General features: G+C 44.5%; 1 protein-coding gene across 3 annotated transcripts in view; it reads right to left on the bottom strand.

Moving 5' to 3' along the window:
• Positions 1–25,910, bottom strand: part of OSBPL8 (oxysterol binding protein like 8) — a 234,558-nt gene that overhangs the window by 203,263 nt on the left and 5,385 nt on the right. For 2 of the 3 annotated variants that reach the window (XM_038756016.1, XM_038756014.1), the window contains exon 2: positions 11,772–11,820. The gene's annotated coding sequence lies outside the window, so the exon portion shown is untranslated. Of the gene's footprint in view, positions 1–11,767; positions 11,821–25,910 lie in introns of all 3 variants that reach the window. The other variant, XM_038756015.1, reaches the window with a different exon arrangement.

Consider the following 25,910-nt stretch of genomic DNA (forward strand, 5'->3'; position numbering starts at 1 on the left):
AGAAGCTAGAAGCCTCCTTCACTACTGCTTTCACATATTCATTCATTCATTCGTCTTTACTGAGCGCTGTGTGCAGAGCACTGTACTAAGCACTTGGAAAGTACAATTCATCAATAGAGACAACCCGTGCCCACAATGGGTTTACAGTCTAGAGCGGGGGAGACAGACTTCAAAATGGCGAGGGCATAAAGCCGAGCCAAACAGCTTCACTGGCAAAGGGAAAAGCAGGATCAAAAAGAAGGGGTGGGGGGTGTTCGTGGCAAGCTGGTCTCGCAGGGATCTCAATCATTCGGTCAATAATATTTATTGAGCGCTTACTGTGTGCACAGCACTGTACTAAGTGCTTGGGAGAGTAGAATATAACAATAAACATACACATTCTCCGCCCACAAGGTGGATCTGTGGAGAAAAGGAGGGAGAAGCAAGGAAAGAACTGGGGTGGTGGAAGAAAAGGGTCTGAGAGCATCTACACAGTTGAGGAACAGAAAAAGAGTGGCAGGGCACCCCCAGGGAGACAACCTGGCTCGGAGGCAGGAAAAGAGGCAGAGCGGAAGGCTGGAGCGGCCCAGGGCAGAAAGAGAATTAATAACAATAATTACGGTATTTGTTAAACACTTCATTCATTCAATCGTATTTATTGAGTGCTTACTGTGTGCACAGCACTGTACTAAGCGCTTGGGAAGTACAAGTAGGCAACATATAGAGACAGTTCCTACCCAGCAACGGGCTCATAGTCTAGAAGGGCGGGCGGGGACGCAGTGGGAGGAACTGAGCGGGCTGTACGAGGAGCAGAACACCGTGCGGACGTACGAGGTGTGCGACGTGCAGAGGCCGGCGGGTCGTCCCCACTGGCTCCGTACGGGCTGGGTGCCCCGGCGGGGGGCATCCACCGTCTATGCCACCCTGCGCTTCACCATGCTCGAGTGCCTGTCCCTGGCCCGCGCCGGCCGGGCCTGCAAGGAGACCTTCACCGTCTTCTATTATGAGAGCGACGCCGACACCGCCACTGCCCTCAGTCCCTCCTGGATGGAGAACCCCTATGTCAAGGTGTCTGGGCCCCGGGGGGCAGCCCGAGGGAGGGACGGGGGGCACTGGGCACCTGGGTGGAGGGAACAGGTTGCCTGGGTCCTGGGGGGACAAGATCTCTGGGTGGAGGCGGCTGGGTCAGAGGGGATAGAATTCCTGGCTCAGGGGAGACAGAATTCCTGGCTCAGGGGAGACAGAATTCCTGGGTTGAATATATGTATATATGTTTGTACATATTTATTACTCTACTTATTTATTTTACTTGTACATAGCTATTCTATTTATTTTATTTTGTTAGTACGTTCGGTTTTGTTCTCTGTCTCCCCCTTTTAGACTGTGAGCCCACTGTTGGGTAGGGACTGTCTCTAGATGTTGCCAATTTGTACTTCCCAAGCGCTTAGTACAGTGCTCTGCACATAGTAAGTGCTCAATAAATACGATTGATGATGATGATGTTGATCCCCCTTTCTTACCTCCTTCCCTTCCCCACAGCACCTGTATATATGTATATATGTTTGTACATATGTATTACTCTATTTATTTTACTTGTACATAGCTATTCTATTTATTTGATTTTGTTAGTATGTTTGGTTTTGTTCTCTGTCTCCCCCTTTTAGACTGTGAGCCCACTGCTGGGTAGGGACTGTCTCTAGATGTTGCCAATTTGTACTTCCCAAGCGCTTAGTACAGTGCTCTGCACATAGTAAGCGCTCAATAAATACGATTGATGATGATGATAGAAGGGGCAGACAGACAACAAAACAAAGCGTGTGGTCAGGTGTCAAGTCATCAGAATAAATAGAAGTAAAGCTAGATGCACATCACTGACAAAATAAATAGAATAGTAAATATGAACAAGTAGAATAAATAGAGTAAAAACTCTGTGCAAACATATATACAGGTGCTGTGGTGAGGGGAAGGAGGTAGGGTGGGGGGATGGGAAGGGGGAGAGGAAAAAGGGGGCTCAGTCTGGGAAGGCCTCCTGGAGGAAGGGAGGAAGAGAGCTACTTCCTATGTGCCAGACACTGTTCTGAGCACTGGGGAAGATATAAGATAATTGGGTTGGACACAGTCCCTGTCCCACAGGGGCTCACAGATTTAATCCCCATTTTACAGATGAGGCAAGTGAGGCACAGAGAACTGAAGTGACTTGCCCAAGGTCACAGAGCAGACAAGTGAAGGAGCCAAGATTAGAACCCATGACCTTCTGAGTCCCAGGCCCATGCTCTATCCACTAGGCCATGCTGCTTCTCAATAATAATCGTATCTGTTAAGCTCTTACTAGGTGCCAAGCACCGGGGGTGAGATAAGGTAATCAAGTTGGACACAGTACCTGTCCCACAAGGGGCTCACAGTCTTCATCCCCATTTTACAGATGCGGTAACTAAGGCCCAGAGAAGTGAAGTGATTTACCCAAGGTCACCCAGCAGGCAAGTGGCAGAGCTGGGATTAAAATCCAGGTCCTTCTGACTCCCAGGAGTGTGCTCTCTCCACTATGTGTACTGACCATGGCAAGAGGAGGAGTATTAGTGGGAGCAACCAGTGAGCATAAGGAAGAAGGGAGACTGAGAAAGCCTAGTCCAATTCCCTCCTGCGGGTGATGAAAACTCAGTGGTTTCCTATCTGCCCTGCCAACAGGGCTGCACTGACACAGGGGCTTTAGGAGCTTCAGCTCCAGGCCCAGATAAAAAAATCAATCATTCAATGGTATCTACTGAACTCTCATTACGTGCCGAGCACTGGATTAAGCGCTTGGGAGAGGAGGAGAGGGGAGCCCCAGCCATCCTTCTAAGATGCATGATTTTGAGCCACTGCTGTTTTGTAGGTTCGATCTTGTGACCCCTCGCAAATTTTCGGCAATCATCACAGCCCATTCGGTCTCCAGATCCAACCTATCTTCCTTTGAAAGGCCCTCAACTCCACCGTCTCAACTGCTTCATCAGATCACACACCCCCTGACCCCACAGGCATGGCCACCCTTGGGGCATTATGAAGGCGATGCGAAAAAATCGACCTTCCCAAGATGACCCCTGCACCAAGCAGCCAAGCTGCAGGATCCGCAGCACCACTCCGCTCCCTGCACCTGTGTGGGTGGCAAGCCATTTGAACTGTTTCTGTTCTGAAGGGAAGCTGCTGGAGAAACTTTCATTCAATCGTATTTATTGAGTGCTTACTGTGTGCAAAACACTGTACTAGATGGCGAGGGGGCCTCGGGCTTGGAGCTCAGCTGCGGCTCGCAAGCGCTTCCCTGGCAAGGCCTCGGCTCTGCCGCCAAACCCCAACGTCCTCCAACTCGAAAAAAGCCTGAGGGATGAGGCAACCCAAGCTTGCCTAATCTCTGTCCCTTTAGTGATTAAGCCCCAACTCGGGGCAGAGAAGAGACGGGAGGCCCAAGAGAGGAGCTTGCACGCCTGGGAGTCAGAAGATGAGATGTGGCTGTAGGATCCTCTCTGCTTCCCCTTCCCACCCAAAGTCCTGGTAAAAATCTATCGGTGGGGAGGTGGAAGATATCCTGGAGGAACACAAGCGGGCATGGTGGACTTGGCCTTTACCAGCAGGGATCATTGCCAGGTCTCTCTCTTGCTCCTCTCCCATCTCCACGGCCAGGGTTGGAAGAGGGTTTCTGCTATAGCATGCACACATGACAGTTTGAGCTGTCTGAAAAAAACTGCTCATATGCTCAATCTTTTGACTCCCTCAAATTTTCTAAAGTCATCATGACCCACTTGAACATTTTCAGACCATGTTTTTCCCCCACTCTTAAAGAACCTCGAGGTAGGGTTTCAGGAGGACTTTGAATGAGGAGAGCAAGAGATTGATCAACCTCCTCCTCATTGATATTTTGCCACATGTCTGTTCTTGTGGAGGTAAATCTATCTCGGCAGTTCTGTGATGGCAGCAGGTGGGAGGGGAGGGAGGGTGAGGGGAGTTATTATTATTATTGTTATTATTATTATGGTATTTGTTAAGCACTTAAGTGCCAGGCACTGAACTAAGTGCTAGGGTAGATACAAGCAGATTGGGTTAGACGCAGACCCTGTCCCACATGGGGCTCACAGTCTCAATCCTCATTTTACAGATGAGGTAACTGAAGCCCAGAGAAGTGAAGTGACTTGCCCAAGGTCACACAGCAGACAAGTGGTGGTACAGGGATTAGAACCCATGACCTTCTGATTCCCAGACCCATGCTCTATCTACTACACCATGCTGCTTCTCTGTTGAGGTGTTCTATATTAGGGGCTTGGGAAGCATAGCTTTCTTGAAGGTATTGGCAAGGTTGTTTGAGAGTTTGAAACGTAGTTTAGGGCAATCAGAATCCAGAAAACATGTTAGTAGCTGCAGACCCAACCTTCGATTTCAGTGATGTGGCTCATTTTTCCCTTTCAGAGCAGTTAAAATAGCAGCCAAAGGCTTTGCAGGCAGAGGCAGAAACAGGTACTTAGAGTTAGTTGAGCTTCATTGAGTGCCAATTGTCAGCAGAACAATAGAGTAGATACTTAATGAACATAAAGAAAGAAAAGATGGGATATGTACTCTTGAGGAACTTACAATTTCATGGAAAGGGTAACCAGAAATAAATTGATGAATTTACCAAACTAAAGCATGTGAGAGAGAACGCCTTAGATTGTTGGCCATGTGCTGTTCAGAAACCATAGCCTACCTCTTCCCCAACATTTACCAAGTGCTTAATAAATGTCATAATCATAAATGAATATTCCTGTATATGCAATAGTGCATGGGGGTGTCGGAGGCCCTACTGGAATCAGCCCCTTGTGATTGTCAATCAACATGTATGAAGTACCACGTTGGAGCTGACCCTCTTTAGATTTAGAGCCAGCAATCTAGATAGCCAACTCAAACCCACCAGGTATTTTTACACACACACACACACACACACACACACTCTCTCTCTCTCTCTCTCTCTCTCTCTCATTGAGGAAAGTGAAAGAGCTCTTTTATCAATTCCAGTTTTTTAGAGCTTAATAATAATAATGATGATATTTGTTAAGCACTTACAATGTGCCAAGCACTAAGTGCTGGAGTAGATACAGGGTAATCAGGTTGTCCCACGCAGGGCTCACGGTCTTAATCCCCATTTTACAGATGGCGTAACAGACACAGAGAAGTTAAGTGACTTGTGCAAAGTCACACAGCTGATAAGTGGTGGAGTGAGATTCGAACCCACTACCTCTGAGCCCATGCTCTTTCCACTGAGTCATGCTGCTTCTTGCCTTTAGTATTAAACTTCAGAACTAGCAAAGAAACAGAAGGACTTGCCATACAAGCATAACTCACCTATTGAGTTTCAGAAGGCCGTTTCCATTTGCCAATAGAATTATCAGATAAAGCGGTTAGTGCTTTGGAAAGATACAGAAGCTCTATCTGGAGAAAACTGCCATATTTGACAAACACATGAGTATACTCTAAAACAAAGCTGATTACTTAAAACGTAAATGACCTTGACACGTAATTATTTAACAGGGCTTATTAACTTGCTTGACAAAAATAAAAAGACAAAGTTAATAACATCAATGACACTAAAGATGAAAAAGCCTTCACTATTTGTAAATGAGTTTAAAACTGTGATAATTTATTATGTCTAGACAATCTTTTCAGTTCATTGGAACAAATTCATTTAGTGCCAAGAAAGATAGGCGTGCAGTGCACACAATTTTTAAAAGGTTAACTGTACTGCCCTTTAAACTACATTAAGTAATAGCAGAAAGGTTGTCTTAAAGAGTGTGGAGTTTTGAGATCAAATGAATCACTAGAGAAGTATTCAATGTGCTTGGTACCAAGCCAGCAAAATGACAACTCTCTTTAATAATGTTAATAGTCTTATTTACTCCTATTCAATGCTGGAACTAATTCTAAGCAAATGAAAAGTTCTAGTACCCACCATCCACTGGAATATCTGCCATTACTGAAAAGTTAGAGCACTCAAAAAAAGAGATTCCTCTCCCATTGACTGGGCAGCAAAACAATTCCCCTTGCCTAGCCCCCACCTCCTATCACTGCCAAGCTCTGTTCTGTTACAAAGTTTCAGTATCCAGGAACATTGGGAATATTTCACCAGGGACCTTCTCAGTCCATCACACAATGAAATGCTTTTACTACAGCTCTAGCAGAATTACCGGGAGAGATGTCTGCTGTTATTCTCCCCCCCGCCCCAATCACCTTTGCTTCTCCTCTTTAAAGAAAAAAAAAATGGAACATGTCCTAAGCTTACTATGTGTCGAGCACCGGGGCAGATACAGATTAATCAAGCCGGATACTGACCATGTCCCACATGGGGCTCAGAGTCTAATTAGGAGGGAGAACATATCCCTCGCCTCACATCTCCTTTTCTGTTGCCCCTTATTTCTTCTTCTCACGAACTATCTGGGCTATTGTCTTTCTCTGCCTTGCTTCCCTACTCTCTGTCCTTCTTGGCTCCTCTCCTGATCTGATTTTCATTTGCTACTTGATATTCCGTTTTCCTTCTTGCTATAATTCCCGTTCTTTTGTAATCCTTTTTGCCCTTTGTTCATTAATCCAAGCCCTTATCCTATCCTGCCCTGATTACTGTATCAGCCTCCTTGCTGACTTCCTTGCCTCCTCTATCTCCCCACTCCAATCCATACTTCACTCTACTGCCTGGATCATTTTTCTACAAAAATGTTTAGACCATGTTTCCCCATCCCTCAAGAACCTTTAGTGGTTGCCCATCCACCTCTGCATCAAACAAAAACTCCTCACCATTGGCATTAAAGCACTCAATTACCTTGCCTCCCCACCTCACTTCACTCTTCTACTACAACACAGCCCACACACTTCATTCCTCTAACGCTAACCTCACTGTACCTCAATCTCATCTACCTCACTGCCAACCCCTCGCCCACATCCTGCCTCTGGCCTAGAACACCCTCCCTCCTTATATCCAACAGACAATTACCCTCCCCTCCTTCAAAACCTTTTATTGAAGGCACATCTCCAAGAGGCCTTCCCTGACTAAGCCCTCCTTTCCTCCCACTTCCTTCTCCCACTCCCTTCTGCGTCACCCTGACTTGCTCCCTTTATTCATCCCCCCTCCCAACCCCAGAGCACTTATGTACATAGCTGTAATTTATTGATTTATATTAATGTCTGTCTCCCCCTCTAGACTGCAAGCTCATTGTGGGTAAGGAAAGTGTCTGTTACCATTATATTGCACTCTCCTAAAAGCTTAGTACAGTATTTTGCACAAAGTGCTCAATAAACATGAATGAATGAATGAAGTTCAACTGTTTCTCACCTTTTCTCTCTCTTCCTATCATTCTCCCACTCTGCCTGCTGATTTATCCATTCCTCTTCACCCTACTTGATTTGCTCTTCTCTTTTTCCCTCCTCCTCTCACTCACGCTCTTATCTTCATCCCGTGGTGCTCTTCAGGCCACTCTTCTTCCTGGAGCCCCCTCTGACTCTGGTGCTTACGCTGGCACTTCTTTCTCCTGCCAGCAATAGCTAAGACTATTAAATTGAAATTCCTGAATATTTAGTATGTCTAATATATCAGCTTCAGAGCAGCTCCTTCTGTAGGCCACTGCTCTCTAAGACCATCAGGCATTCCTGTTCAGTACAGGTAGCAAGTGCATGTGTGTGTTGGGGAGTAGGGGAGAGGTGAATCAAAGGAAAATAAATGATAACTATTTTCTTATCACCAGTTTTTTCCCCTTCTGCAAAAAATCATTACAAGATATGTCACTTTCTGCATAAAAATATTTGTCATTTGGAAACAGTATACTACAAATCTTTTGTAGTTGATAGGATAAATTAAAGAGTTAATCGACAATTGAAAAGTGGACACACCTCCCACCCAAAAACCATTTTCTAGGGGTATCAAATAATGATACTTTATTTAAGTGCCGAGATAGGTACGGAATTATCAGAATAGTTGTTGTCCCCATCCCACCCAGGGCTCAATCTATTTTATCTCCATTTTGCAAATGAAGAAATTGAAGTTCAGAGCGGATAAATGACTTGCCCAGGGTCTCACCAGGCCAGTGGCAGAGCTGGGACCTGAATCCAGGCTTCCTCTAGACTGCAAGCTCATTGTGGGAGGAGAACCTGACTACCGACTCTATTATATTGCACTTTCCCAAGCGCCTAGTACAGTGCTCTGCACACATGCTCCTTCCATCAGGCTGTGCTGTCACCCCTCAGTTTGATTTCATACTGACATCTTGAAATTCTCAAAGAGCTGAAATAAGCATTACAAATGTTCTAATTTGTTACTTTCTTTCCCCCTCGGCCACGCTGTGTCCCAGATGACCACCTTCATCAGCGGCACCAGTTTTATCTACCGTGAGCAGAAACTGTACCAGGCCCCTGGAAAAAGTGCAACAGACATAAGGGGAACCCGTTTCTCAAGGATTTCACAGCATACTGGAGGAAGACAAGCAGACAAAGTGACAAATTATTCATCCTTCAGCACTCAGCAAATGTACCTTTATTTTTTTTGGCAGACATTAAAATTAGTTTAACTCCTATCACACAGATGGAAGCCTGTTTTAAAAGAATGTATACATGTTCTGAGACGGTTCTCAAGATCATACCTCAGTGAGTGAATGTTACATTAGTGGCCTTTTGCAGTTTACAAAAAATATTAAAGGAGACAAGGGGGAAATCAAATAATCTGCTCCTGGGCCACAAAATTAGTATCTTATGTAATAATTTGAGTAAACTAAGGGTAAATATGGGCACATGTTCATAAAGGCCACCTTCTTGTGGTAGCAGCATTCACTGACTTCCCACTGAGTGCAAAGGATTGAACTAAGCACACGTAAAATACGAAGCAAGAATCAATCAGTAATGGCATTTACTGAGTGTTTACTGTGTGCAACGGACTTGGTCGAGGTGACCCCCCACCCAACATAAACTTACAGTCTACAGGGGAAGACATTAAAATACATTACGGATACAGGAAATACAGGAGTATAAAGATATCTATTTAAGTACTCTAGGATAGGGCTAAGTATCAGAGTGCTTAAGGGTTTATACAGCAGAGTGCATAGGTGATGCAGAGAGAAGGGCGGAGAGGGAAAAATACAGACAGTCTGGGAAGGCCTCTTGGAGGAGATGTGGTTTTAGGAGGGTTTTGAAGGTGGGGAGAGTCAGCAATGAAGGGGGAGAGAGTTCCAGACCCAAGAGAGGACATGGGCAAGGGGTTGGCGTTGGGACTGATAAGATCAAGTACAGAGAGTAGGCTGGTGAGAGAGGAGGGGAAGCATGTGAGTTGAGTTGTAGGATGAGATCAGCAAGGTAAGGTATGAGGAGACAGCTGAATGAGTGCCTTAAAGCTGATGGAAAAGGCGATGCTGTTTGAGGTAGAGTTGGATGGGCAACCTTTGGAGATTTTTGAAGAGTGGGGAGTTATGGACTGAACAGTTTTTGAAAAATATGATCCAGGCAGCAGAGTAAAGTACGGACTGGAGAGGGGAGAGACGGAAGGCAGGTTGGTCAGTAAGGTGGTTGATACAGTAGTCGAGGTGGGACAAGGTAAGTGCTTGGATCAGCACGGGAGCAGTTTGGATAGAGAGCAAAGGGAAGATGCTAGAGAAGATGTGATGGTAGAACTCACTGGATTTTGTGGCAGATTGGGCATGTGGGTTGAATGTTATATGCTTGTACATATTTATTACTCTATCTTACTTGTACATATTTATTCTATTTTGTTAATATGTTTTGTTTTGTTGTCTGTCTCCCCCTTATAGACTGTGAGCCCACTGTTGGGTAGGGACCGTCTCTATATGTTGCCAACTTATACTTCCCAAGCGCTCAGTACAGTGCTCTGCACATAGTAAGCACTCAATAAATACGATTGAATGAATGAATGAATGAGAGAGATGAGCTGAGGATAATAACAAGGTTGTGGGCTTGTGAGACAGGGAGGATGGTGTTGCAGTCTACAGTGATGAGGAAAGTCAGGGGAGGACAGAGTTTAGGTGCGAAGATAAGGAGCTCTGTTTTGGACATGTTATGCTTGAAGTGTAGGCAGAACAACCAAGTAGCGATATCCAAGTAGCGATAGTAGGAGGAAATGTGAGAGTGTAGAGAATGAGAGGGATCAGTACTGGAGAGGTAGATTTGGGAATCACTTGTACAGAGATGGTAATTGAAGCCATGGTAATGAATAAGTTCTCCAAGGGACTGGAGAGGCACACAAGGGTGTAGGAGGAGACTAGAAGGTGACCTAGAACTGCATCTTGAGGCTCCCCGCACAGTTAGAGGGTGGAAGGCAAGGGAGGAGCCAGAGAAAGAGGCTGAGGAGCGGGCAGGGAGAGTGAGGACAGTGTTGGTAAAGCCAAGGTTAGATAACATTTCCAGGAAACGGGGGTGGCCCAAGGTGTTGATGGCAGCAGAAAGGATAAAGAGGATTTGGCAAGTAGGAGATCATTGGTGACCTTAGAAAGAACATTTTCTGTGGAGTAAAGGGGGGTGGAAGCCAAACTGCAGGCAGCTGAGAAAGGGCTGGAGGAGAGAAAGTTGAAGCGGTGAGAACAGACAACTTGCTCAAGGAGTTAGAAGAGGAATGATAAGGGGGAGACTGGGCAATAACTGGAGGGCAAAGGGAGGGTTTTTCTTTTTTAGTATGGGGATACATGGGCATGCTTGAAAGTAATGGGAAGGAGCTACTGGAAAGTGAGCGGTTGAAGATGGCGTTGAGGGAGGGACGGAAGGAGGGGGCAACTGCTTTGCTAAGATGAGAAGGGATGGGGTCAGAAGCATAGGTAGAGGGAGAAGAATTTGAGATACTGTTGGCAAGGATGGGCAAATAGAAGAGGGAGATGGAGGAGGAAGGGACTGTAGAGGAGCAAGGGAGATTTTGGAAGGCCACACCTGGTGATGAAGTACCCAGCTAGGTCATTAGGAGCAAGGGATGGGAGGAATGGAGGGGGCAGGAGGTATGAGGAGAAAGTTAAAAGTCTAAAACAGCTGTCCTGGGCAATGAACACACGAGTCAGTAGGGAGGGAGAAGTACTGTTGCAGGGCAAATGAGATGGCAGAATTACGGCAGGCGAGGACGAATTTGAGATGGACGAGGTTGGCCTGGGGTCTAGATTTCCACAGAAAATATTTCACACAAAATCTTCCTTGTTTTCATCAGAAGACTGGAGTCTAGTGGGTAACATACTGGATGAGGAACTAGCAAACTGGATTAAGAGTACAGGGTCAAATAGCCCTTCAAGTTTCTAAGGTAACTTTACATTTTTAAATACACGGTCTTGAAATTTCAGCAAAATCACTTTTAGAAAACTTCAGCTCAATTTCTTGACAGGCTTCAGTTGATTCACTGAAAACAAAATGATCTGCTATTTCCTTAGCAAGAGCTGAGGCCTGAAATTCAATGGCCTTAAATATTAAAAGTCAGGTTTTTAAGAGTGGTAACTAAGTAAGGTAGGGTTCAAGATTAAATATATTCAGCGCCAAACAATACATACAGACATCTAACATTTTTTCAATATCTTGATGGCTTGGAAGGTGGGAGCTTAATGAGGATCCAGTCTTCAGAAATATTTTTCATATTTCTGTTTTCCTTATGCTCTTCATAACAGTTTGGTAATATGTCCTGAACAGTTGCTGTCTGCCCAGCACTTACTCTCAAGCTTTGGAGTTTTTAGGTCTGTGGGGTTCTGGGATCATTTTAACATCTTAAATTTGTATTAATAAAAAATATTGTGCTTATTCCCATTTCATAACATCACTTTTTTAATATACTTACATACCACTGACACTGGGCAATTCACTTTATCTCCCAATCAACAATCTGCCAACCTGTTAAAAAAAAATGTGAGATTAGCAAACACTTGCAATCTAATGAGGCTATAATGACACTCTCTTTATACTAATGATTGTACCTAAAAAACACTTCACATTAATATTTCTTAAAAACAACACTTTTGCGGAAGATAGCAAAGCAAATAACGTGCATATCTTACTTTTTTTTTATAAAACTCAGTTACTGCTTCAATTTAGCTTTCCTATAGCACAAGAGTCACCCAAATTCATGACAATTATTTTTGTCGACAATTCGCTCTGCTTGTTTTTGTCTCAAGACAGATTAACTACTGATGATTTTGCTAATTATCAAGAAACAGAGAAAGGGAATTCAACCGGATTAGACTAGTTGAGAAATTTACTCTATGTATTCCTCCAGCAATAAACATCTTTTAGAGCTTTTGCAGTAGTCCTTAAGTTTTAATAAATGTTTAAAGTACTCTCTTAGAGATAATGATAAAGTTTATTCATAAGCCATTTCCATTCATTCAATCATATTTATTAAGTGCTTACTGTGTGCAGACCCTTCCTTTAATCATTTTGACAAAATTGATTAGAATTATGGGAGGTCATTCAATTTGGCAGAGAATAGGGCAGCTCTGAAGCCTGTTAGCAAATGGTGTCTTTTCGCTGAACAGAATGTGAAAGATAATATACTTCAATACTGATGAGCATTTACATTACTGAATATAATGTAACTATATTCTTATCACTACTTTTAGTATAGTTACATTATTTTGTTTACATTTGCCCATCCTGGGAGTGTACTTCATATTATCTCTTTAATTTTCCATTCCATTTTCAAAGAACTAAGTAAGGGCACTACCAAGGTATCCAATAAATCAATCCTTCAATGGTGTTTACTGAGCATTTACGTTACTTCTTCAATTTAGCTGTCCTATAAGCACAAAAGCCAACCAAATTCAGAACTTGGAAATACAATAGTTAGTAGGCTGATCTGGGAGAGGCAGTCATTAGAAGAGATTACAGAGGGGTAATGGCAGCTCATTAAGATATGTACAAAAGTGCTGAGGGGGAGGGTGAATATCAAATGGCTAAGGGGTACAAGAGCCAAGAGCGACAGAAGGGAAGGTGAATAATCAATACGGGACGGGAGGGCTTAATCAGGGAAGACCTTCGAGGAGATGTGATTTCAGTAGAGTTCTGTCGTATCTAAAGGGGGAGGGAATTCCATTCATAATAATAATGGTATTTGTTAAGCACTTACTACGTGCCAAGCACTAAGTGCTGGGGAAGATACAGGGTAATCAGGTTGTCCCACATGGGGCTCACACTCAGCCAGCCAGGTGATGGTAGTGGCAGCAGCAGCAGCAGCAGCTGCAGCTCTCGGCACCCTCCCAGGAGAACCCCAGCTGCGGTGGCCCAGACTGGGAACCCACCTTCCTCTCTCGTGTGGACTCAGCCCTGGGTTCACCCACAGATGCTTTAGTTTCGGAGGAAAGCACTCACTCGAGTCCCCATTTAGGTCCCTGAGTGTCAGTTCCTTCCTCCTATGGAGCCCCACGAAAAGCCCTGTTCCCTCTTCCCCGGCACCGACCGCTGCTCGGAAGGTTGGGCGACCTCATAATTCAATCAGTACCAATTAAAAACAGCCTGTTTGTCATACCATACTGAATGATTTTGCCTGAACGACGTTTCATAGAGCAAAATGTGCCAACCCACCGCGGAACCGCTCACTGCAGGGAACTCTATTTCCCACCTCCACCCTCCCAGCCATTCCTGATCACAAAACTGAAAGCCACATTCTCCGTGCTACATGAGAGGAGCAGAGAATCCCAGAGCAGGAGGAGAGAATTGCCCTGCTCTGTATCATTTCCCACCCCCACACACACCTACCTTCTCTCCCTCCCTCCTCTAACACAAACTGGGAGCCAGTTTCTCTGCTTTTACCCAAAAGTAGAGAATCCTGGCATGCTACAGCTGCCTAAAATCTCTTTCCTTCTACCTCAGCCCAATTCTGCGCTGCTTTTAGATGAAGTAGAGAAACCCCCACTTCCCAGTGGCAGAGGAGGTGGTTATGGTGGCTGCTGCTAAACCTAGAATATCAGCTCCCCCACTAGTTCAAATTTCTGGGTTAAATAGTCTTATGTCAATTTTCCAGAAAGCAGATGAACTTTTAAATAGAACCGAGGACCCTGATGGAGGAGCTCAAATATATACAGAGGACTTTGGAAAGACTTGGTCTACTAGGAGATGCTTTATAAAAGACGGTGACTGTCGTTCACGATAAATAGGGCACATTTTTCACTAAAATGTCGGCTCAGCAAGCTTCTATTTCCGTGGCTTCCTGCAAATACTAATAACCCTATTTAGAATGCCTAGAATTACAATTACAGACTAAATAATTATTTCGAATGCCTAGAATTACAGTAACAGACTAAATAATTACTTAGGGGTCTAAATGTACTGCATGGAAAGGAATTTTATATTTTTCCAGAGGTTCCGGAATGGCTTGCACTTTCTGACATAAAAGTCGATTAGAAGACGCACCCCACAATATAGCCAATCATCATATCGCCTCATTTTTGAGGAATAAATTATGGTTATATCATTGTGTATGCCCATACTTCATATGCTCTGTGGTCATGAAGACTAATGATTTATTGAGGAAGGTGGAGTTGTTTTATACTATCAAGCTAATTCCCAGCAATATCACAATTGTAAAATATAACCGGCAGGTAACACAAAAGCACTGCAGCTCAATGTGCAAAAAGGAGTCATCTCCACATGGTACACACTCTCCAAGGATCAGCTGTAAAATAAAAACTGAAAATACACTAAAATGAAGGTCTTGAAAAGAGAAAGTCAGAGAATGGAATGGAATGGGAAGGCTTGAGTAGGACGAAGAATAAAACCTTAACTAAATGACTAAAAAAACCCCTTTACTTTCCTTTAAAGAAAGACTCTGAACAGTAGAGATGCAAGTCTGAATTTGGGGGAGGGTGAAATTTAATGTAAAATGTAAATTTCACATTTTATACTGCTGTGAAAGAACAACAAGTCATCTGAATTTAGGATCCAGAAGACTGAAAGCTAAATACTAAATGTTCTTTTATCTCTTTGGGAAATTCACTTTTGCGCCTTTATTTTGAAGTCAAGGTCAGAAATTAAGGACAAAAGAAAACCTTAATTTTTGAAAAGCTGCTTGTCCTTCTTGCTCAAAGGAGGTATCACATACAGTAAAATTTAGCTATGGGAACACGGGTACCTGAAAATTCCAATGCAGGACTCAGGATATCAAACCACATCAACACACAGAGACCTTCTGTCTTTTGTTGTCTGTAGCTTCTGGGCATTGTTTCCCTTTTGTCTCCTTTCTCATAATCCATGCAAAGCTTCTGCTCAAAGGTGTTTCTCCTTTCTCAACCTCGGTATACTGCATTGTCTATTGGCAGCAATTCAGTCCCAGTTTTTGAGCTTCGGCTCAAAAGTGTTTCTCCTTTCTCAACCTCAGTATACGGCACTGTCTCCTGGCAGCAAGTAACTCCCAGTTTTACATGAAATGCAGTATTCCCCAAGGCTGTATTTTACTGTATCCTTAGCTCATTTCCTCTGTCCTCTTTGTTTTCAGTCTCCCATTTTCAGCTTGCTGGGTATTCTCCTCCAATGTCCCACTCAGAGCAATTGGACTGTGGTGAGCACAGCTTCAATCCTCCTTGGACCCTATCTTCATTCTAGGACGACAATGGTTGTGACCCCATCTTGCCATCTGACGTTGAGTACGGCCAGTAAAGCGATGCGGATGGATACGTCTGAAGAGTCGGATGTGGTGCCCATTAAAAAGGTTGGACAGCACTGAAGTTTTTTCAACTTTCAGTTGGGTATGGATCCTAATACAAGAGGGCAGTTTGACATTCTCCTAAAAGTTGTGCTAGCCTTTGAATTCAATTTTCTACTTCCTTGCCTTTCCTCAAAATCCAGAGTTGGAAACTTCCCAAAGAAACTAAAGCTTTCAGGTCTCTTACTGCAACTTCCAGCTTGGTTGCATAAGATAAATGCAGGACTGGGCCAATATGCATTCCTGTTTCATATCACCGACGTTGCAGAGTGAATCAATCAGGACACCCTCGCCCTGCCATTGTGAAGCAATGGCAAAACCTTAACGGACTTTGAAGAGCAGATAAATTTGCTAAGCAATTTCCAAATCAATCATTGGTACTTAGTGATTGCTAACTGCGTGCGAGGTACTAAGCTCTTGAAAGAGTATAATATAAGGTAGGTGCAATCATCAGCAGATCCTATCTTGGAAAGGTGTCCAATATACTGATGAGGTACAGTAAACCACGCTTATGTCTTGGCACTACTCTGCACTTCCTTTGATTCTGACGTGCTGCAAAGATCGGATCTGCTGGGATCTGAAGGTGAACTGTAATTCTGGGACATTCATTCAACCAACATCCTCAGCAACCAAGCCAGGAATTCTCTGGCTTGAGTCTTGCCAGAAAATGGGAGAATAACAGGATGCTGTGGCCAAATCAATCAATGGTATTTACTGTGTGCTTACAGCATTCATTCATTCAATCGTATTTATTGAGCACTTTACTAAGTGTTTGGGAGAGTACAATACAACAATAAACAGACATTCCCAGCGAAACGAGCTCACGGTCTAGAGGAGGAGACAGACAATAATATCGGTTGCCAAATTGTACTTTCCAAGTGCTTAGTACACTGCTCTGCACACAGAAAGCACTCAATAAATACGATTGAATGAATGAGTGAATGAGTAGGTACTCAATAAAAACCCCTTACTGACTGATGCTTGCAGAGCACAGTGAGTCCAGACAACTCACAGTGGGACGAGTTGCCAGGCCTTCACATGTTGGAAGGTTTTCTACCTTGAGGGCCTCATCTTCCATAATTGAGTGGGCTTAAGGATATATTGAAATTTTATTATTATTATTAATATGGTACTTAAGAGCTTATTACGTTATGGAGCACTGTTCTAACCACTGGGGTAGATACAAGTTAATAGATCGGACACATAGTCACTGTCCCATATAAAGGCCACAGTCTAAATGGGGGGAGATTAGGTGCTGAATCCCCATTTTACAGATGAGGCAACTGACGTACAGAGAAGTGAAGTGACTTGCCCGGTCACACAGCAAGGCAAGAGGCAGAGCTGGAATTAGAACTCAGCTCCTCTGACTCCCAGGCTTGTGCTCTCTCCACTAGGTCAGGCTGCTCCTCGATGCTGTTGCCTTCTGACCAGGATTCCCACAGAATCCAGAATGCAGGCTGGAGTCATCTCACTCACTCTCCGGAGTTTCTGTACACGGCCAGAAACGATGTGGAAAAGTTCTTGGTTTGGTGGAGGTCTACAGAGCCTTGGCTTTCATTCATGTTTACATATTTATGCATTATAAATTTATTTAACATCTGTCTCACCCACTAAGCTGTAAGCTCATTGTGGGCAGGGAACATGTCTACCAACTTTATTGTGTTGTACTCCCAAGCACTTAGTACAGTGCTCTGTGCAGCATAGTAAATACCACTGAAGATGATTTTCATAGTCTACCACCTGGGGTGTAAATTAAGTTGATTTGCAGGTTGGGACACTGGCCTCTGTTAAATTCCACTTGTACCCGAGTCACCAAATAGTGCTGTAAAGGCAGTAACTGTTTTACGGCAAGTTTACTTTTAATCTGAGTCAACTATACTGAGTTTATCTTGGTGCCTTCTCCCCGCTGCGCCCAATATCTTGGTGGCTACCAGAAGGACAAGGCTCAGGAGGATGGTCATCGCACTTCCTAACTTCTGCTCCATATTCCACAAAAGCAAGCGCAGCACATTCCTGGTCAGTCACTGCAAAGAATGAGCTCAAATGCCCTTGCTTAAGAACAAGCAAAGTCAAACTTGAAATCATCTTACTATCGGAAGTTCTTTTCAAATGGCTGAGCTGAAGACTTAAACATCACCGGAAAAATGATACCCTCTGGAAAATAGAACTTACTTTGTAGACAAGGCAAGTTGCAGTAAACACAAGGGACTAAAATAACAGGTGATTAGAAGGCTCCTGCATTATCATCATTAACTAACTTTTACGGATAGCCCATAGTTTGCCTGGCACTGTACTTTTAATTCCCTGAGGCTCTAACCAAGCAAAATGTTGCACAACAATCCACTTGTTTTTACAAAAAAAAAAGGGGGGGGGGAGGGGCTTAATATATTTTACCTTGAAAACACTCCCAAATACTAAAAAAATATCTAAAGAAGTTGCTTCTACTTACTAGAGAAAAAAAAAACCTTCAATAAGCTGGACACACAAGTAGGACTATAAGATCGAAAATTCAGCTTTTAATTGCCCAGTGAGGCCATGAAAACAACGTGAATAATAACTACAGATTTTTCACCCTTTTATAAAAGATTGAAAACGGAGGATTATATTCCCTCAACCATCAGTGAACGAATGACTTAAAATGCCATCTGTTCCATACAATACTATTTTTGGAAAAATCCAGGGCAGGAAGGGACACTGAAAGATCACAATCTAAATCTGGGTCTTCAATCAATCTTATTCACTGAGCACTCACTGGGAGCAGAACACTGTACCAAGCACATGGGCGAATACAATATAACAGAGTTAGAGGACACACTCCCTACCCACACCGAGTTCTGTCTACAGTCAACGGTCTTCGGGCAGAACTAGAGCTAAACCATCCTACATAAATGACTGGGCCCATCCAGGTCTTCCATAATGTGTTTCAGACATTTCCTGTGTCTGAAACAGGATGCTGCTGGGAAGTCAGGGAACGTTCTTCTGATCAGGTGCGTCCATATGGAAAGGCCTCCAGGGGAGTGAAGGAAGAAACATGTGTAAATGAAGGAGGCACTGGTCAAAGCACATGTACTACAACATCTTTACCTTGAAGCCGAGTTCGACGAGCGTGTTGCAGAAGAACTGGGCACACCTATAATAATTATGGCATTTATTAAGCGCTTACTATGTGCAAAGCACAGTTAGTTCAAAACGCTGGGGAGGTTACAAGGTGATCAGGTTGTCCCACGGGGGGCTCACAGTCTTAATCCCCATTTTACAGATGAGGTAACTGAGGCACAGAGAAGTTAAGTGACTTGCCCAAAGTCACACAGTTGACAACAGGAGGAGCCAGGAGAAGAAGAAGAAGAAAGAAGAAAGAAGAAAGAAGAAAGAAGAAAGAAGAAAGAAGAAGAAGAAGAAGAAGAAGAAGAATGTCATTTATTAAGCGCTTACTATGTGCAAAGCACTGTTCTAAGAGCTGGGGAGGTTACAAGGTGATCAGGCTGTCCCACAGGGGGCTCACAGTCTTAATCCCCATTTTACAGATGAGGTAACTGAGGCACAGAGAGGCTAAGTGACTTGCCCAAAGTCACACAGCTGACAGTTGGAGGAGCCGGGATTTGAATAATAATAATAATAATGATAATAATTATAACATTTATTAAGTGCTTACTATGTGCCAAGCACTGTTCTAAGTGCTGGGGAGATTACAAGGTGATCAGGTTGTCCCACGGGGGGGAGCTCACAGTCTTCATCCCCATTTTACAGATGAGGTAACCGAGGCCCAGAGAAGTTAAGTGACTTGCCCAAAGTCACACAGCTGACAACTGGTGGAGCCAGAATTTGAACCCATGACCTCCGACTCCAAAGCCCGTGCTCCTTCCACTGAGACATGCTGCTTCTCTGGTTGTGCCAGAGAAGATGGCACCTTCCTTCAGCAACATCTACCTACTCCAGGGAACTCTCCCATTTTAACAAGCTAAGATCATCAATGAATCAATCGCACACTAAAGCTACCGAGGCCTGGGCTCAAAGACCACGCACACAAGGCAACATACAAGGGATTAAGAACGGCTGTTCAGAGTCAACACTGGGCTATGACATTTAGCCTAAAGTCTAAGGCTGTGTGCTCTAATCAACAGCCTGTCCTCCTCAACCTCTCAGTTGCCTACAACACTGTCGACCACCCTTCCTCCTGGAAACATTATCCAATTTTGGCTTCACTGACACTGTCCCCTTCTCCTCTTATATCGCTGGAGGCACTCCTTGTCAGTTTTTCACAGGATCCTCCTCTGCCTCCCACCCCCTAACCGTGGCAGTCCCTCAAGGCTCAGCTTTGGGTTCCCTTCTATCCTCCATCTACGCCCGTTCCCTTGGAGAACTCATTTGCTCTGATGGCTTCCACTACCATCTCTGTGATTCCCAAATGTACATCTCCAGCCCTGATCTCTTTCCTCTTCTGCAGTCTCGTATTTCCTCCTACCTTCAGGACATCTCTGCTTGGATTCCCCTCCGACACCTCGGATTTAACAAGTCCAAAACAGGACTCCTCTTCTTCCTACCCAAACCCTGTCCTACCCATCACTTTCCTGTCCTCGCAGACAGCACCGCCTTCCTCCCTGTCTCACCAGCTCGTAACCTTGGCGGCATCCTCGACTCATCTCTCTCATTCAATCCGTCACCAAATCCTGCCGGTTCAACCTTCACAACATTGCCAAAATCCACCCTTTCCTCTCCATCCAAACTCCAACCACCTCGATTTACTGTTCCAGACTCCTCACTGACCTCCCTGCCTCATGTCTCTCCCCACTCCAGTCCGCACTTCATTCTGCTGCCCGGATCACTTTACTACAAAAACATTAAATCCAAGCTTCCCCACTCAAGAACTTCCAGTAGTTACCCATCAACCTCCTATCCAACAGAAACTCCTTATCAGCTTTAAAGCACTCAATCACCTTTCCCCCCCACCTACCTTACCTCCTGATTTCCTACTCCAACGCAGCCCGCATACTTCACACCTCTAATGCCAACTTACTCACTGTATCTTGATCTCATGCATCTCACCACCAGCCTTTCACCCATGTCCTGCTTCCGGCCTGGAACACTGTCCCTCTTCATATCTGACAATCACTCTGCATAACTTGAAAGCCTTAAACCCACAACAGTTATGTTATATTGATTTATATTAATATCTGTCTCCCCCACTAGACCGTAAACTATTGTGGGCAGGGAATATGACTACTCACTCTTATTTTAGAGAAGCAGCATGGCATAGTGAATAGAGCACAGGCCTTGGAGTCAGAAGGTCATGGGCTCTAATCCCAGCTCCACTACTTGTCTGCTGTGTGACCTTGGGCAAGTCACTTCACTTCTCTGGACCTCAGTTACCTCATCCGTAAAACGGGGATTGAGACTTTGAGCCCTACGTGGGACAGGAACTGTGTCCAACCCCATTTGCTTGTATCCAACCCAGCGCTTAGTGCATTGCCTAGCACATAGTTAGCGCTTAATGAATACCATAATTATTATTATGTATTTATTATTATCAAGTGCTTAGTACAGGGCTCTGAACACAGTAAGCCCTCAACAAATACGATTGATTGACGAGCCTTTACCCACACTATAGACATGAAAGCTTTGTCATTCAATTCTGGTTCCTAGGCAGCTCTTTGTCCAATGACAGAGAAATAATAGACAACAAAATCAAGAAAGCCAGCATGTTTTCCGGAAGTGTGACCGAGTGCGGTCCCCTTGGGAAGTCAAGCATGAGAGGAAACTGAAGGACTACAGAACAACTGTAGGAAACAACCTTCTGTAGAGTGGTGAGGCTCAGACTAGCCACAGATGCCACATCCCACTTCTTCAGCGCGTCCTAAGTAGCATCTATGTGCAATGCTTTACATCAAATGATAGGCTGGAATTCCAAACAATGAACTCCTAGAACGGTCATTTCATCAGCATCAAAGCGACAGCCCTATTATGGCAGCTATTTAAGGAGAATGAATGACCACAAGGTACCCATCCACTGTAGCGTGGTGAGTATACATTGGGGAACAGTGAATAAAATCGCAAAAGAAAAATTGGAAAAGCATTATAAACCGAAGCCTCAAAAGTAGGATACGGAGCTGAGACACCCCAGGAGTGCAGAGACCTGCTTGTGGCTCCGATTTGGAATGGTTGATAATCTTAACAGAGAAGCTTCAAGAATATTATGATGCCTATAAATTGATGGCAACAGGTACTGCAGGTAAGAAGTACAAGAGAGTAAGGAAGAATCTTTAAATCCATATCAGGTAGCTCTCTGAATCCAGGGCCTGTCCACTGTAAGAACAGCACATTTCATACTCTATCCTGTTTTTTTATCGTATTTGGTAAGGACTTACTATGTTCTGAGCACTGTGCTAAGTGATGAGGCTGGTACAAGATGATCATACTGGGCACAGTCCATGGCCCGCGTGGGGCTCACAATCTCAATCCCCATTTTACAGATAAGGTTAGTGAGGCCCAGAAAAGTGAAGTGACTTGCCCAAGGTCACAGAGAAGACAAGCAGCAGAGCCAGGATTGTAACTCGGGTCCTTCTCCCTCCCAGGCCCATGCTCTATCCACTTAGTCATGCTGCTTCCTGTCGAGTCGGTCAGCTCGTCATCTCATACCTTGTCACTTTTTGCGTGGTTGAAGATTTACGGAGTCTTCCTTTCTCTAGGCTTAGCATTCATTTAACCTTCCTTCATTTCCAATGGATTACTTACTTTCCCCATTACCAATTCTCCCCATATCACCTTCAAACCTTACGTGGCCTCAAATTTTGGACCCTATGACTGAACACAATACTTTACGGATTTGATCTGCCAAATGATGGAAGCACATCACTATCCTTCTCTAAACCAAAAAAAAAAAAAAAAAAAAAAACCCACCAAAGGCTCCCCATTGCTTCTCAGATTAAATGAAAACTTGTGACCATCAGTTTCAAGGCTCCCCTGTCAGCTGGCTCCCTCTCACCTTTCACCACCTGCTACTCCACAACTTATTCTTTTAGCACCCCAAAGCAAAGCTCCAACTCTCCCCTGATCTAAACTCTCCTTTCCACCTCACGAAACCCTCTTCCTTCCAGCCTTTCAACTAACCACAAACCTAGCCTCCCTCCAGGCCCTTCTAAAAGAAAGACCTCATTCAGGGGGCATTCAACCATTAACCTTCCCTTCCTGTCCCTCAAAATTTACAGGTTATCACTCCGTATGCCTTTATTATATCTACTCTCAATCAATGGTATTTACTGAGTGCTTACTATGTGCAGAGCATTGTACTAAGCGCTTGGGAGAGAAGACAACAGAATTAGAAGACATGTTCCCTGCCAATAACAAGCTTACAGTCTAGAGGGACTGTAACTATTCTTTTAACTATTGTATTCTCATCTATTTAAGTCTGCTTTTCTTCTCCACTAGATGTGAGTTCCTCAAGAGAAGATGTGACCTAGTGGACAGAGCAAACACCCAGGAGTCAGAAGGACCTGGGTTCTAATCCCGGCTGCACCACTTGTCTGCTGTGTGACCTTGGGATGTCATTTAACTTCTCTCTGCTTCAGTTCCCTCGCCTGTAAAATGGGAATTTAGTCAGTAAGCCTCATGAGGAACTTGGGCTGCATAAAACCTGATTAGCTTGTAGCTACCCCAGCGCTTAGTACAGTGCCTGGCACACAGTAAACACTTAAATACCATTTTAAAAAAGGACTGAATCACTTATTACTTCTGGTCACCCAACACCTAATACAGTGCTCTGTACACATAGGTGCTCAATCAATACTGATGTTGAGGAGGAGGATGACAATTTGGAGTTTTTATACACTAGATTTTTTATTTTTACCAAGAGAATTGACATTTCATTTTACTTCAGATGAAGTGATCATCAACTGGCCTACTGCAGAACCTCCTGAACTAAATACAAATAATGCAGCCACATTACCATTAATAATATATATTATTATTATTATTAATGGCATTTGTTATGTGCTTACTGTGTGCCCAGTACTATACTACGCCCTGGGGTGGATACAAGATAACCTATATTTGATTGAGTGCACAATTCTGGGTGATTTAATAAAAACAGGGTATCAATCTTATTCCAAGAGCCTACCCCTCATTTACAACATTATTCCTCAGACAAAAATCGATCCCAGCGTACAAGATTCTGACTCAAAACAGCACACAGGAATCAATTATGTTGCAAGTTTGAGGACTAGAATAAACAGGAGGGGAAGGATTGTTCCCTATTGTGCCAGTGTGACCAGAAAAATAAGACAGATGATCTAAGGATTGTCTCTGTTGCCGAATTGTACTTTTCAAGCGCTTAGTACAGTACTCTGCACACAGTAAGCACTCAATAAATCTGATTGAATGAACTGAATGAATGAATGAACATTACATTATCACAGCAAAGACACTGAGTGGTTATAAGAAATTCCCTCGTACAGGTTTGCAGGGGTCTGATCAGTCTATCTCCATCTTGCCACTCCCCGCTCAAGGCATGGCATTAGGACAAGGAAATGGGTGCGCCTTGGGAGACCTATGAATTCTCCAGGACTGCTTTTTGACATTGCTGACACAGATTTCAATTATGGTTCAACTGAACTCCCAAACACTTTTCTGCCATATTCATTCAAATCCAATCCTTCTTTGTTTTGTGGGTGAGGATTCTTGGGGTTTTTACCTGGGAACTGCTCTACTACTCTTCATTTCAAGCTATAGCACATCTTTGCCACCCCAGGGAGACTTTGCTCACCACCCCCCTTTCCCCCCATCCACCTGGCAAGTCCCAGGTGAATTTAATTAGGTCCCACCCATTAACAGAGGAGGGGGAGAACAGTAGGAGTCACCCAGAGAGAGTCAGCCCCAAAGAGTTTGGGAAGAAAAGCAAATGGGCAGGCTCCTCCACTGACAAGCTGGGGGAAAAGGCAAAAGCTTCCGCATCTAGCTAAATCCCTCTCCAAGTTCCCAGCACTCTTCCCCACAGTTTCCCTCCTCACAGCTCAATTCCTCTGCCCTTCGGTCGCACCTTGGGGGAAGTGACAGGTTCGAGGTTGAGGGGATGAAACTTCTGACAAAGTGCAGAAGATGCTTACGACCAGCCAACAACCCTGCTGTGGATCGTTTGTCTTACCTTTCTGGTTCCTAACGCTCACTGAGCAGGGCACTGACTTGCTCCTATCTCCTCCTGTACACTCCAGGGCGGGGCACTCTCAAATGCAACCAATTTGTGATATTCATTCATTCATTCAATCAATCGTATTTATTGAGCACTTACTGTGCGCAGATCACTGTACGAAGCACTTGGGAAGTACAAGTCGGCAACATATAGAGACAGTCCCTACCTAACAACGGGCTCACAGTCTATTGGGAGCTTACGGTGAGCAGAGCACTGAACTAAGCACTTCAGAGAATACGATACAACAGAATTAGATCGAGAAAATGTCCCCGCCATGGCTCTGGGGAGGATTTTTTTATGCCTCTTCAAAGTTGACAAAACAAGGACTGCCCTGACAGCCGCTCGAGTGGTGACAGACTGGCACTGAAGCACAGCCACCCCCGAAACACGCCACCCAGTCTACTTCAGTACTGTGAGGTCGCTGCTGAGCGATTATATTGTGGTAGCAGGAAAAGAGGAAAGGAAAATGATTGAAGACGCCGTCAATCCAGATGCGGTGGGGGCCGGCCGAACTAGCCCAGCCACCTTCTTGAAGCCGGAAAGGAACCTGGGCAGAACTTGGGTGCTTCTCCGAGCACAGTGACTCTGACTCTGGACCTCACGGGGCTCCGGGGCTGGGTCAGAGGATCAAATCCTAATCTTCCTTGACCTCTCAGCTGCCTCTGACACTATGGACCATCCCCTTCTCCTCAACACGTTATCCAACCTTGGCTTCCCGGACTCCATCCTCTTCTGGTTCGCCTCATCTCTCTGGCCATACATTCTTAGTCTCCTTCACGGGCTTCTCCTCCCCTTCTCATCCCCTAACTGTAGGGGTTCCTCAAGGGTCAGTTCTTGGTCCCCTTCCATTCTCCATCTATACTCACTCCCTTGGTGAACTGATTCGCTCCCACGGCTTCAACTATCATCTCTACTCAGACGACACCCAAATCTACATCTCCTCCCCTGTCCTCTCTCCCTCCAGGTTCGTATCTCTTCCTGCCTTCAGGACATCTCCACCTGGATGTCCGCCCACCACCTAAAACTCAACATGTCCAAGACTGAGCTCCTTATCTTCCCTCCCAAACTCTGACCTTTCCCTGACTTTCCCGTCACTGTGGACGGCACTAC

This window comes from Tachyglossus aculeatus, chromosome 14 (assembly GCF_015852505.1).
Source record: "Tachyglossus aculeatus isolate mTacAcu1 chromosome 14, mTacAcu1.pri, whole genome shotgun sequence".
Taxonomy (NCBI): domain Eukaryota; kingdom Metazoa; phylum Chordata; class Mammalia; order Monotremata; family Tachyglossidae; genus Tachyglossus; species Tachyglossus aculeatus.